Raw genomic sequence first — 10,271 nt, 5'->3', positions numbered from 1 at the left:
GATAATGATTACTGATCTACTGACAAACTAGGAAATATTGACAACTACCAAATATTTTTACCACTGATAATGGTTGTTGGTAACCAAAAAGAGATATCCCATAATATGATCATCAGTACAAACAAAGAAATGTTAATCATTCGTAATAATTATTCGTGTAATCAGATCACTCAAAAATTAATATTTTTGATTCATTCAATTTCCTGCCTTCGATTGAAATAATAATTACGTTTGTCTCAATAATTTTCTCGTAAAAATGAAAGAAAAAATATGTTATTTTTTACCTCTGGCTTGAATATGTTTCTCGCCTCTTGCTCGTTAATTGCAACGTTAAATGCACGCGTCGTGCGAGCATTACGTTTCGCGGTTCCGTTAACTTTGTGGGAAAGGAAACGCGGTCGGAAAGTACAGGGAAAAGGAAGAAACGGAAGTTTTGGCTAACGATCGCGTGGTTGGAATTATTTTTGCGTTTGAATCTTTCCCAAGTCTTGAAAACAGGAAAAGAGCAACATTTTTATAAAAATTAATTTCCAGATCAAAGTTTGATTCCGCCACGTGTATGCGGTTAAAGCAGAGGTAAATTATACTTGTTGAAAAATGATTTTCTAGCAATTATTTAGTTCGTGTCTATCTTTCCCCTTTCGATTACATTTTATATTATGTGGACGTGAATATTCTGTATACAATATGAATATTTTGTTATTCAGAAGTGCTCGCATATAACTTTTACTACTCGGGTTCAAAACGTGAAAAATTCTCTTAGTTTCTTATCACATACGTATGAATTAAAAATATCATAAACGTAGAAGAATATGAACATAAAAAGATAAGAAAATAGAGTGTGATTATTATGCTCTGTTTTATATACAAATGATGGATAATTAATTTAGCACAGAATCGATGTGTTGTGATACATAAGTATAGGAAATCAGATTAAATAAATTTAGGATGGACATCTATATCTAGAATATTTTATTCGTTTTAAAATCTCTAGAAAGGCAGAAAAAGAATTTTTATTTCCATATTCAAATGGCGTTTTATATTTTACACTTTATCACAATTGAAATTGACGATTGATAAATAGTTAAACACACTCGAAATTATTTCTACACTCTTTCAAATACATTCATCTTTGCAGATTTAGAAATTTCCTCATTAACTCGAATAACAGATAATGTGCGCTATCGACGAATTATCAAGTTTTTAAGTTGACAGTGTAATTTAAAGTTCCCGAGATCGCTCTTGTAGCAGATAGCTCGGACCATTTAGCCGGATGATCGAGAGTCGCTGATTAGACAGAAATCGGTGCTCGTGTGACTAAGGTGTCATCAGTAATTTGGTGCCGAGCCAACTACTCCAGATTTTTCGATGATACACATCTATATCTATCCTCGAAATATGTCAAAGGTTTATAACAGTATGTTTTCTTCGAAGAACATTACTCGATTTGATACGCCCTCGAAATCTTTTAATAGCTACCAAAATATCGATTTTTCTTTTGGCAACGAAAGTTTCCTCATCGAAAAGTTACCACAAGTTCAATTATAATTTATCGTCTTGATATGCAGTAAGGAGCAAAACCGAGCCAATAGTAACAGCTTTTCTGTAAATTATTATCTATTATCATTAACAATAAGGAATATGGAAAATAAATGTAACACATACGATTGTCGTGGTTAGAGAAAATGTAAAAAATTCTTTTACAGTATAAATCTTCTTTATTTATCTGTAGCAAAAAAAATTGATTAAACCATTTTTACACCACGTTATCAAAAGTCCAATATTTACAGCATTAGTATTTCGTCCACGACTCTTTTGCTTATAAAATAGCATTAATACGTCTTGCAATACTCCCTACAAGAATTTGATAATAATCCGAAGGTATTTGTTCCCATTGTTCCTGAATTCTATTATGCAATTCCATAATTGATGATGGCGATGAATCATGCGAATCACGCATTCGTCTTTTTAATAATCCTCATAGATTCTCTATGGAGTTGAGGTCTGGGCTTTGTACAGGTCAATACAAAACCAAACATTTTTGAGTTTTCAACCAATTCTGTACGTTTCTAGCTGTTTGTTGTGGCTCCCGGTCTTATTGAAATATTATATTTTCTTCCACGAATGGCATATTTTCAATAATTTCTGGGAGTCGGTGTTGCAAGTTATCTTTATACAGTATATGGTAATGGTAATAACTGGTAATAACACAAAGTATATAATGTTGAGCCAATCTCAATTAAATCATATCGTAGGGGATTAGTTAAATTAACTTAACAAGTAAACTGATGTATTTGTCTCTTAATAAACCTTGTGGACTTACCACAATTTTTTTATTTTTGTATTTCTTCGAATTTATTAGGTTAAACCCTTCTTCAACTGTTTTATATTAGAATACTTCTTTTTAGTCAACAAATGACACAAAAGTAGAGAAACGAAGAAAAAGAAAATAGACTTATCATGTTTTATCTATGGTCCTTAAATACTATGGTATCGTGGATCATCGATTTTGATCCCTTTAATTAGTTCTGTTATTTTCAGATATGAAAAGACTTTATTTATAAAAATTCTATTGTATCGAGGGACAATTTTTTCGTGGGTGTAGGAAACTTCAAGATCACCTTCGTATCTTTTTTAAATAACACGTTATATTTTATATCCCTAGTAGAATAACCTCTGGATAATAAATAAATTCAGCACATATTTTTACAAAATCTTTTTCTGAAAATGTTGATATAAAAATACAAACTAACATCAGATTCACATCGAGATCGATCCGTATTTTTAACATAAATTAGTTTCAACACTGGGATCAACGCTGTCTACCTTTAATACCGAGACATATTGCATATAGTCGGTTAATGTTAAAGCAATATATTAAACGAAAATAAACGAGTATGTATGAGTGAAAGCTGTACGTTTTTAATATAATAATTGCAAACATAATTGTAAAAATCGCGGTATCGGTCATTTTGACTGGTTTAGCAGCTTCAGTGATAAATATGATAAGAATGTGCGGTAAGCGATTACAATTTATGGACTTTCGTTACGATCTTGCAATTTCCGGCTCATCGAATGTTGGAAATGCACGCCAGATAGTGGCCATTCGAGAGTTGTGCAGGATAATAGACCAGTGGAGAGCAGATACGCTCCGTTGGAGTCGCGAGAGGAAATCATTAAACTCTCGCGAAGGTCTATTCAATCTTCGAAGTAAAGACGCACTGGCACAGAAGAAAATATGCGATCTATCGATCTGACGGCTCGAATTTAATCAAACCAAGAGAAAAGCGTCCACAGTCGACCCCCTTTTTTTCTTTTTTCTTTTCTTTTCTTCCTTTTTCCTTTTTTCTTTTTCGAAGCCAACACAGCCTCGCGAGACAATCGTTGTCGTTATCGCAGACGAAAGCAAAAACTCTTTGAAAAAAGCAGGAACAGAATGAAGTAAACAGGCTTTTTTTCACAGTCGAAAAGCTGGAACTGGGGTGGCGAACACGATAGAGATTCTGCGAATGGGAAGCAGAAAAGTACACGGATTTACAGAGACCAGGGGTCGCTTGATAGGGGATGAAGCTTCCGCTTGGATGCGGCCGAGTTTCGATCAAGGCCAACTTTGCCATTCGTTTGTTACCCTTCACCCTTTCTACGTCTATCTATCTTCCCATCCCTGCGTATTTCTTTCCATCTACCTCTCTTTGTCGCTCTATTTTTATTCTCATCTTTTATTCGCCCCTTTTTGTGATACTTCACGCTTTTTTTCATCGCTCTCGCTGTTATCGCCACCTCCGTTTGGTCCGATTGTTTCTCCTTTTTCTCCTTTCCTGTTTCCCTACGAAATTGTATCGTACATCCTGCTTGGTCCATTAAATAGTCGTAGAGAACATGTTCCATCATAGAGAATATGTTTGAGCGATCGAAATAGATAAGCAACTGGTTTATTGTCCGCAGTGACTATAAAAAGTATACGCACGTCCCATTATCTTCTAATGAAGCAGCTTCCTTTATCAGCTTCTATATCTCGTTTTCATATTGAATTTTTCTTGTCGTGTAAGAATATTAGTAAGTCTTCTAATTCATTAGTATGTAAACGCTATAATAAATACGGTGCATGTATACCAGCGCACAATACCTCTTCAGCTACTGTATGTTACTTTAGTCAAGTATCCGATTGTATCGATGTATAAGTATCTGGTTTCCCTGTGAATGTTTCTAGCCAATCACAAACCAATCAAAAATTCTTCAATGCGATTAAACATTGTCCAGAATACACTACAGCGTGCGTAAGATTTTTCAAAGTTGCGAGATAAAAACTATTATTACAAAATGTTTGAAAGTTATTTGATCAAGTAACCAAGTTTTCATAATATTACATAATATCGCAGAGTTGAGAATTTAAGGTCCTGGACTTGGACGGGTTTGAGATCTGGAATCTTAAATTCGGAGCCAACGATTGGTGATTAGGGTCTAAAAGCTCGAGCTTCGTTGGAAGTTTACGGCTTGAGTTTCAGAGTCTGAGTTATTAGGAATTGCATTTGCAAGCTTGTGACTTTAGATCCGCGGTACAGAGTACTGAAAAAATTGCACATATTTTCTGTCCTCATCCTTTATCTTTCCTTTGTTTCCTTTTGTTTACGTAATTTAATACCAGGAAAAGCTTCCTTTGTTGAGATTTCCCATTGAGAAATGCGGAGATAATATATTACGCAGTAATATAGAAGTGCGACTACTGTGTCAATATTTTCTCTTTGCACAACATCGTTGTACAGCCAACGTAATAGAAGATGCGGGAAAAGCAAAAATCGGCTTGGAGGGACCTTTATTCTTATGATCAACGGCGAAGAATATTTTTCGCAAAATAATTTAACATCTGATACAAAACAATGCATAGATACATATACTTAGAATGTTTCGATTTCTATATCGTTTTGTTATTGACATAGTTCTGTTATTAAAAATACGTACGACACCCAATTATTCATTTAGGAAAATGTTTTTGAAATTTAAGCGCCTAAGGACAGGAATGATAAAAAGGAAGAAAATAGAGGCAGCAAGCCATTCGTGTCTACCTTTGTTCCTGTAGATTCCAGAGCTCCAGCAGAGACGAGCCTCCTTTTTCCTTTTTCTGAACACCTTGTGATACACACTACACAGTGCACGTGTTAATTCATTTACAGATTTCACCTGTGTATAGAATAATTACAATGTTACAAATCACGCCCAACAGTTTGTCGATAAATTTCATTTGCGACTCGATAATTCAGTTTAACGTTGGTCCTATTAACGAATCTCGGCTTGGTCACTACTGGATCGATCGCACGTATGTATTTGCGTGCTAGATAAACACATGGTAGCATCGTGGCCTCCAGACGCGTAAACACGATTCACCTTTCATGGTTGATCAACTTGATTACCTCCGTTTCGCTGGGAGGTCAGAGATAAATTATGGACCGCGTTTAATTAACAAGTATGATGCATTAATTATCGTTACAAATCATCGAGGACAACACTCGCGAAGAAGACGAGACTTTCTTCCAAGTTGCTGGATTAATAATTTTGACTTAACTTAAAATAAGAATGACGAAAGACGAGAATGATGGAAAATCAGAGACATAGGTCCAATATTAAATAGATTTAATATTCTTGTATATTTCTTTGGATTCTTAATCATTTTTCTGTGAAACAGAGATCTAGATTTTGGTAGCAGGAAATTTTATTAGTTAAATTTTAATAGTCTTCCACTCTTGCGATATTTAATATGCGGTTTGAATGTACGTGAGAATAAAATTCGTTGAAATCAGATCGATGCGATTGATAAAGTTTAATTAACAACAAAAGACGTCCTTTTAAATATGCTCCAGGTATCTACCTAATTGAACCAGATATATACCAGATATAGAATTCCATTCTAACATTCAAAACTCTAAGATGAAATAAATTTCAATGGTTATCATTAAATATTGAAAGTGTTTCTTTTCTTTCTGTGTTCTTTCTCAAAATATCATAACGAGTATTTTATTTTGAACGTTCTACATATTCTTCATATTATATACGTCCTATACGATTCCGCACATATATATTTGTTACAGACATATCAATATTTAATAATACTGGTAATATTATCTAGAAAATAATATTTGTCAAATTGATGACCTTTATGTACAAATTTCTACCACAAATTTATCTCTAATTTGTATAATATTGACATTATACCCATTATAGGCGCAAATATTTATCAATAAATCGATCGTATTTAGAATTGTTGCAGTCGAGCCAAATCAAAGTTAAAATTTTACTATCCAATGCTATAATTCATTCCGATCGTCACAGCTTCTTCTTACTTTAATAAAAATTACCGGGGGAAAGAAATTCGACTTCCGCTGACGTGGAAGACCCGATTCGACCTTCACATATTCATTCTCGTTCTACGCTCACGATACCAATCGTCAATCGATATACATAGGTATTCGGTGGGTCGAGCTTCGTTACCGAATCTCCTCACTCGCAGGTGTCTCTTCTCGAGCGAGCAACTTTAAAGGGAACTCGATATGAGAACGAGAACGGCTGAAGGTCAAGACGGGATTAAGGATGTCGGGAGCGAAGAAAGTTGAAGGCGAATCGGATAAGACTTTTTTATGGGTTTCGTAGCTCTTACAGGGTTCTTTGGCAATTTTTAGGAGGATACAAAGTAGAATTTGTATATTTTTATTTGCGGAGGGACGGAGGTTCGACTGTAATATCGTGTAGATTAACAAAAACTTCGCCTGATTTATTATAATTTTTGTGTAAGTAATTTGAATAGTTTCGACAATCCATTTTATATATTTAAGACAAAGTTTTTGTATCCTTTTATAATTTTTTAAATTTTGTCTATTATTATAAGAGAGACTTTTATAATTATTATTAAGATATTACGAAAGATCAATTGAATCTTCTAGAAAGATTGTATTAGACAAGCTTTTCTGTTTTTATATCTCTTTTGCTATTTATATATGGAAATCTTTACCATTTTTCTTAGCGTCGAAAGATATTAACTTTAATTTTCAGTTTTTAGATTTTTGTTTCAGAGATTAGAATTAATCAGAGTTTCAGTTTCTGTTTTCTTTGCGAAACTTGAAATCCCTGTCACAGATTATCAATTTTAATACTGATATCCACACTAATTTTCAATCTTTCATCCTCTGTCCTTGTTTATAAAACACCTGAATTAATCTTTATCAATGATTCTGTAATCCTGCGAATTCTTCATCGAGAAAGATCTACAAACATTCAACATCCTTAAACATGAAATTAGTCGATCAACTTATATATATATCACGATCCAACGATACATTTTTACACGTTAGAATTGTTGCATTATTATATTACAATTTTAATTAAAAATTCTACATCAGTCGATTTCCGTCATTTTTATGTTAATTTCAATTTTAAATGAACTTCACCACGCCACATGTTCACAGACAACATATAAATTCCTTTTTATGCCATCAAAATTTTGTTTAGTAAAGGTCGTAAATCAGACCTGTACGGGGGCCACATGTTGCTATATTACCGTGATTATGACGTCAGAGTTTTCGTCATCGACTGTTGAGTAAGTGGGCACTAAATTCTTGCCATGTCATCCGCTGTTACAGTTATCCTCCGAAATTCAGCTCGACTCATGATTTGGTACACTGTGGTTAGTACCTACTTACACCCACGGTTAATGATGTCATTAAGACAATTAAATAGGGGCATCTGCTTAATGATTGGAAAATCAATGTAACAGTTACACGGTATACGACAGTACATACAGCGTTATACAGTGTATAACATCGTGTATAAGCATTAATTTGAAATTTTGGTACAACATGTCACTGCTAGAAACGTGGAAATATTTTAAATATTTTAGTAATTAAATATTTAAAGTTAAATATTTAGTACTTAAATATTTTAGATATTTTAGTCGATAGATTTTGAAAGGGACCAAATAATTCGTGTAAATAAATATGATACTTTTCTAATTTTTCCTCATAATTAAATTGCTAATAGATTTGTACTTCATTATTTCCTATAGAATTACAAATTTTTCAGATTATTAGGATAACCGTAGGCAATAGCGAATAATATACAATGTGATATAATACGATACGAGACAAATATGATACCAAATATAGCGTATGATAGTGTACTTCAATATGTATCGGTGTTGTCTATCAATGTAAAATCATGTGCATAATCTATTCTTTAAGTTTTCTATATTAAGAAAAACGCGTAGGCAGCGGCTGCGGTTTATCATAGTCGAGCAGCCGCATGTAATAAAATTGCAAAATGTTCGTTAAACTAAAACGTGATACCTATGATTAAAGAACATTCTTGTAAAATCTAATTTTGCCTTTATCGACGTAAAGTCTATAGTTTTATGGATACTTTCTTGCAATTTTGCTTCCTCGAGCATTTGATTTTATCCGATCAATCGTTAACACATTTTTGTAATAAAAATCTTTTTAGTTTATTAAATTTTCATAAATATCCAAGCTATCTTTGTAACTGTACCAAGAGTTTCTATTTTAAGAATTTTCATAATGCCTTTCCAAATATTGTTTAACAATAATTCAAGTTCTCTTAATTATGTTAAATAAACATGATTAAAAAAAATTCGACATAAAGTTCATGCCAATCTTGCTACTTCTTAAAATCCGATAATTATTAATTATTAATCTCTTTGGGACTAAATTGTTTTCAGCCTATAAGAAAGATTGTTTCGTATTAGTTAACCAATAGATATATGTCTTCGGTAAAACTGATCTTAGAATTTTAATTACAACAAAACCATCTGAAAAGATGTGTTTCTATTATTCATGATTAAAAACGAAACTAATTTTTCTTACAAAGCGGAAAACATTTCGGTTCTGAGAGGGTCAACGATTATCATATCGAGATTAGAAACAGCATCGTGTTCTGTGCCACAAATTTTATTTAATCAAGAACCCTATTTTCTATCGTTACACATTGAAATAAAAGAACACCGACTAGCGATATGATGTTGGATGACATCGAATCGCAACAATGCAACCCCCTCACAATGCCACTTCAAGAACGTGAACTCTTGCCCGCCCTGTTCATCCTCCAATTTAACACTTGCGTGACTGTTTCCATTCACGTCGAGCGGATAACAGCGAGTATTATCTAGGCCATGTAAATTACTTTCGGTAATTTGGCTGTAACCGGGTAAATTTCTATAGGAAGCACGAATCGATCGCCTAATCAGACCTGAAATCGGTTATTCCAGATCGAAACTTGCTATTGTTATTGTTGTTGAATTGTTGAGACTATACTAATTTATAAAAAGTATTTAGTATAATAGGTATTCTGTGAAATGTCTTTTAAGTTCCATTACGTAGAAAATTTTACTGTACTGTGGTTTGTATCTCGAATTGGATCATAATTGAAGTGGAAATGTAAGAGGGAAAAAGTGAACAGTTCAAAGTGTTAAATAATAAATATTCTGTGAAATATAATTTTGAAATAATAATATCTTCTAAATTTCATTATGTGGAACGTTTCATTGTACTTTTACTCCATTTCGAATAATTGAAAAAACTTGGTATCGTTACGTAGAGACATTACACATACAGAGAACGATATGCGCAATTTGAATAAGTTATAACTTCTTCATAATTGTAACGAAAGGAAAATGTTAGAGGAGAAGGGTGAATAGTTCAAAGAGTTAAACAATTATTTACACTCCTGTTTAAAGGTTCGCGGCATGTTAAGGTTTCAAAAGAAATAATGGCTTTTTGAAGTAAATAAAAATTCTATTCGTAAAGAAATATCGTTCCTTTATAGCGTTAAGATTGTGTTTAATTACAGCAACTGTGATTAATAGCAAATTTTATGAATTCTGTGTTTCTTTTTTCATTGTTCTTCGTTTAGAAAAAATACGCGTCTCGATAAAATAAAATATTTGTTGCTATTAACTACGGCACCTGTAGATTATTTTTTAACATAGTAAACTAGTTAGCTACTATAGACAAGTACATCCGCCAATAATGTCACGCGTCTCACAGTTCCGAATATTAATGTGAGCTACTGTATATTTAAAAATGAAAGTATCAGTTATAATATTTATAATTCTCAGAAAAACGTATGAAAAATTTTTCTTCGTCCAAGAAAGCTGACGGTTGTCCAAATATAGAAAATACAAATTCAGGAAATTATAAAATGGAAATTTCATCGGTTTCAGAAGTTTTGTTTTAACGCGAAAGGTAGAAGAGACCATTCTAAAATTCCACCTG

At 32.9% G+C, this 10,271-nt stretch overlaps 1 long non-coding RNA gene across 1 annotated transcript; it reads right to left on the bottom strand.

Moving 5' to 3' along the window:
- Positions 1–942: 942 nt before the first annotated feature.
- On the bottom strand, positions 943–7,849 carry LOC126915526 (uncharacterized). The gene is made up of 2 exons (XR_007710225.1): positions 1,789–7,849; positions 943–1,603 (listed from the first exon to the last, which is right to left on the bottom strand). It is a non-coding gene; the product is annotated as an uncharacterized LOC126915526 (long non-coding RNA).
- Between the last annotated feature and the right edge of the window lie 2,422 nt (positions 7,850–10,271).

The sequence above is a fragment of the Bombus affinis genome, chromosome 4, assembly GCF_024516045.1.
Source record: "Bombus affinis isolate iyBomAffi1 chromosome 4, iyBomAffi1.2, whole genome shotgun sequence".
Classification (NCBI taxonomy): domain Eukaryota; kingdom Metazoa; phylum Arthropoda; class Insecta; order Hymenoptera; family Apidae; genus Bombus; species Bombus affinis.
Note: the sequence above shows the minus strand (reverse complement) of the source record. Positions and strands in the feature narration are given on the sequence as shown.